Source organism: Carlito syrichta, unplaced genomic scaffold (assembly GCF_000164805.1).
Source record: "Carlito syrichta isolate Samal-C Ts95f unplaced genomic scaffold, Tarsius_syrichta-2.0.1 Scaffold309408, whole genome shotgun sequence".
Classification (NCBI taxonomy): Eukaryota; Metazoa; Chordata; class Mammalia; order Primates; family Tarsiidae; genus Carlito; species Carlito syrichta.
In genome coordinates, this window is record NW_007253504.1 from 548,115 (window position 1) to 553,384 (window position 5,270).

Below are 5,270 nucleotides of genomic sequence, written 5' to 3' on the forward strand. Positions count from 1 at the left end.
TTTAATTGACATGGAAAAATTTCGATGATATATTAGAAAGGGAAAATTGAAAGTTACCTTGTTGCTTAAGTGCCTAACACAGGAAAGTGCAAGCCCTGACTTTGCTCTGAGTCTGGGCAGAAGACTTGACCTTATAGCCTCAGTTCTCCTGTTATGGATGGAATTGTGCACTCCCCCGCACCCCGCCCCCTCACCTCAGAATGTGACTGTATTTGGAGACACGGTTTAAAAATAGGTAATTAAGTTAAAATGAGGTTATTAGGGGACCCTAATCCAATATAACTGATGTACTTGTTAGAAAAGGAGATTAGTACATAGTACAGAAGTAAGACACCGAGAGAAGATGGCCATCTGTAAGCCAAGGTGAGAGACATCAGAAGAAATAAATCCTGCCAACACCTTGAGTGTGGACGTCTAGACTCCAGAATTTGGAGAAAATAAATTTCTGTTGTCTGAGCCACTCTGGTGGCAAGCATAATCGCAAGTACTTTTAACACGTATTCTCTATTTAAATATCATATCAAACCTATGGTAAAAGTGCTCTGCGCATGTGTGTGTGTAGTATACTGTATATATGTTTATTTGTGCACATTTATTTCAGTCTCTTGTGTCATGTATCTTTAACATGAAAATCTGTACATATGCAGCTGATAAAAAGAGTAATACAATTGCCAAAATGAGAAGCTGTGATTTTTCAAGAGATGACTATACTTGCATTGTTGTAAAACATCGAAAATGCTACTGAGTCTGGGCACAGTGGCTCACGCCTATAATCCCAGCACTTTGGGAGGCCAAAGTGAGAGGATTGCCTGAGCCCACGAGTTCGAGACCAGCCTGGGCAACTTGGTGAGACCTCATCTCTACAGTAAATAAAAAAATTAGCTGGGTGTGGTGGCACACGTCTATAGTTCCAGCTACTTGGAAGGCTGAGGGGAAGGAAAGCCTGAGCCCAGCAGGTCGAGGCTGCAGTGGCTGTGAGCATGCCACTGGATTCCAACCTGGGCGACAGAGAAAGACTCCAACTCAAAAAAAAAAAGAAAAAAGAAAGAAAGAAAGAAAACACAACACTACTGACTGAATGAAGTGACCTATGGTAAAATATACAACACGCACCTATGCCATCTTCTTATACTTGCCCAATTCTTCATCTGTTGCCTTGAGTGTGCACACTATTCTTCCTAGTTTGTGTTTATTTCATGAGAAGCATATTGAATATACTATCTCAAACATGTGTAAGCATCCTGGCTATAAGAATCTCAAGTAGTGAATAAAAAGAAAGCCTGAAGTTTAGAAGAGAAAACTGAAATAATAAAATACTTTGAAATAAATGAGAGCATTTACAAGCTTGGAGGAATCCACATTGCCCACATTCTGGAACAAGGCTAAGAAGATAAAAGAAGGATTGCTTGTACATCACAGTTATATGTCTCCAGTGAAACTGAGAAGCACTTGGAAGAGATTGAAGATAAATACTCTAATGCTGAGTAATAAGTAATAAGGGCTCTCATCCTGGTAGTTGGATCGTATTTTGTGGCCTCCACACTCATGAGAAACTATACACAAGCAGCTCATTTATGAAAGGAGTAAACTGGCAGAACAAAGTGGGATTTCTATCTTAAGCCAGTTTTGAAGACAGAAACACAGTACAATAGATGACAGTAATCCACCTTGGCTGTCACAATATTTTAGCCCAAGAATGACGATACCCTTCTTTCCTTTGAACTCTTCTCAGTAATTCAAAAACCACAACACTTTACCACATCCATTTCCAGCAAATAGTGTTTGGAGCTCAATGGAGTGTCACAATATTCACAGTGGAAAATAATTAACTTATTACATTCCATTTTAAGTTCTAAAAGCAAAAGATACAATGAACTAAATTAAAAGACAACATCTCATCACAAAAAATGTTAAGTGAAAGGACTTAAGATGGAGTCAACACACTCAATGAGCAGCCATTCTGACACTGCCTAGTTCTGTCATGTTCTTCTAACAGTTCACTTTAATTTACCCTCTAATCACTAGCCAAGGACAGAACTGGTTTCTCAGAGGTAGCTATTGATAATTGTTTTACAACCCCTCCCCAGTTGTTTTGTACTAATTAGCTTTTTTATTCCAAGTATTTGTATAAGAAACAAGTTAACCTAATCAGCTCTTCATAACCTTCCTGACACAGCCCCCCACCCAACATGGCAACAATCATGTGACTAACCCACCCATCTGTCTGTAGTCCATCACCCGACATCAGTACCTATGCTCACTTGTCCCTTTGTGAAAACATAAAAAAGACCACCATCCAATCACCTTAATGACCTACTCCCCATCAAAGGGAAGGTTTAAAAGCATTCAACCTCAAGCAACCATTCCCCATTGCTTTGCTAAACTCTAATCTGGCCATGCTGCTCTTTGAGCTATGGCCACCATTGTTTTCCTAAGCCTTAGGCCCCCTCCCTGACCTTGGAGAGGTGAATCTTCTTTTTCTCTCTCTAATTTACTTTCTAAATAAACTATATTTTCCAATCTAACTTCTGACAATTCTTTGCATGTTTTGTTTGACAACAGATCTCAGACACCCCTGCCTGGTCTGCCCTAACATTTTCGAGGCCCTGTGGGGATTTTGATCTAACATTAAGTATATGAAGTAATGCATATGTTAATTACCTTGATTTGGCCATTCCACAGTGCACACAGATGCTCCTCAATTTACCATATAGTTATGGTGTCTACTGACTGCATATTGTTTTTGCAACATCCCGAAGTCGAAGAATCATGTCAAATTTTCATTAAGTCAGGGACCATCTGTACATGTTTCAATATGTTGAAATAATGTTGTACACAATAAGTATATGCAATTTTTATTTGCCAATCGAAATAAAATAACTATCCTCTCTTTTTTTGTTTTTTTGAGTCGGAGTCTCACTCAGACGCCCAGGCTGGAGTGCGCAGTGGTACGCTCACAGTCATCTCATCGCAGCCTCGACCTGCAAGGCTCAGAAAATCCTTCCTCCTTAGCCTTCCAAGAATCTGGAATTGCAGGTGCGCGCCACCACACCCGGCTAATTTTTTTCATTTATCGAATAGATGAGGTCTTGCCAAGTTGGCCAGGCTGGTCTCAAACCCCCCGGGCTCAGGCAATCCTCTCACCTCAGTTTTCCAAAGTGCTGAGATTACAGGCGTGAGCCACCGCGCCCGGCTAAGAAACTATTTTCAAAAAGAAATCACTTTCTAAAGAGTAAAAAGAAGACAAACATGTCATTGTAACATGACAAAGGGTTACAATTATTTAAATAATGTATAAAAAGCTCTTACAAACAGTAAGAAAAAAACTTCCAAATATCCCGGTAGGAAATAGTCAATATGATAATACAAGAGGAACTACAAAGGCATCAACATGAAACTGTTCAACAATTTCAAGAAAGGAATGCAAAATTTATGTTTCCTAACTGTACATATGATGATCCTATCTACGTAAACACATGTGAGGTCGTCTGAAGATATTTTGGGACTCCAAACACCTTGACAACGACCTTTGAAATGCCCCATCCCACAATGAACCCCAATTTAAAAGCTGAGTAGGAGTTATTCGACCCAAGGTTTGATTACAAAGACATTTATTTAAACGAATATTAACTTTGATTCTGCTCTTGAAAAGCTCCTAATTCTAGTTCTCTTTATGCATAAGCTGCTAAAAACCCGCCAGGAGATACAGATGCAAAGTGACCTTGTAGAGCCAATCGGCGAGTCTTACAGAGCTACCCTTGTTCGTCTTTTTATTTTCACACAAACCTTTAATTACAAACGCTTCTGGGTCAGCGGGTCTGCCTATGGTTGGGACTGAGGCACTGAGGACAGAGCCGTCAACCGTAGCCCTGTCAGTCGCAGACTGGGTCACTGGGGGGCCTCACAGTATTATTTCTAAACCTTGGCTGCGAAGCACGTCTCAGAACCGGGAAAGCCTAGATTCCTTCTATGCTCTTCAGCCAATGGCTACACGTTGCTCTCAGCCCTGGCAACTGCGGGCCAATAGGTAAAGGGCTATTGGCTGGTGTTCTGTTCCAGCCAATCAGAAACGTTTTTTAAGAGGGGTGCGTGTGTGTGTGTGTGTGTGTGTGTGTGTGTGTGTGTGTGTGTGTGTGTGTGTGTGTGTGTGTGTGTCTGGTGTTCTGTTTAAGAGGGTATTTTTTTAAGAGTGTGTGTGTGTGTGTGTGTGTGTGTGTGTGTGTGCGCGCGCCTGGTGTTCTGTTTAAGAGGGTGTGTGTGTGTGTGTGTGTGTGTGTGTGTGTGTGTGTGTGTGTGTGGCTGGTGTCAAACTTCTGGACTCAAGCAATCCTCCTGGCTCAGCCTCTCAAAGTGCTGGGGCTACAGGTGTGAACCACCACAACCAGCCTTACAGGTTCCTAACAGAGCTCAATCTTGACTCCTCAAAGCACTGTGCTTTGAAATGTCATTCTGCCAAAGCCTTGGAAAAATGACAAGAGTCTTCAATCACATACTTTTACAAAAGAAGGCAGACTCTTATTAAACTTATGCAAATAACTATATTTGCCATAAATCAATATGTACAAATAGTTTTCAAATTCTGGATAAATCAGGTAGAGAGAAAGAAATATGCTTTAAATTTTGCTCACAAGAACATAGTTTATTCAAAAACAGTAAGTAGATCAAAAGAAAATTTTTTTTGATTTCAAAAAAACAAAAAGAATCAGCAATACTTTCAACAAAAAAGTTATAAGAATTGTTTGTCTGTGCTAAATAACAACTTAACGTTATTATTATTACTGATAACATATATGAAGACATATCAGAATTATAGGAATATCATACAACTTTGGAACCCATACCAATGACACATATAAATATAAACCAAAGAAAATTAACACTCTTTTATACTTGCAAATGCTTCCTGTATAATTTTAATATAACATATAAATCTTTCTTGTTCTACAGGAAATTTAATATCCAAAATTAAAGAGATGGCCGGGCTCGGTGGCTCACCCTGTAATGCCAGCACTTTGGGAAGCTGAGGTGAGTGGATTGCCTGAGCCCGTGGGTTTGAGCCCCACCCGGGCAACTGGGCAAGACCTCATCTCTACAATAAATCAAAAATTAGCCGGGCATGGTAGCGTGCGTCTATAGTTTTGGCTACTTGGAAAGCTGAGGCTGAAGGATTGCCGGAGCCCAGCAGGTCGAGGCTGTAGTGGTCAGGAGCCTGCCACTGCACTCCAGTCTGGGTGACAGAGTGATACTCCAACTCAAAAAAAAAAAAAAAA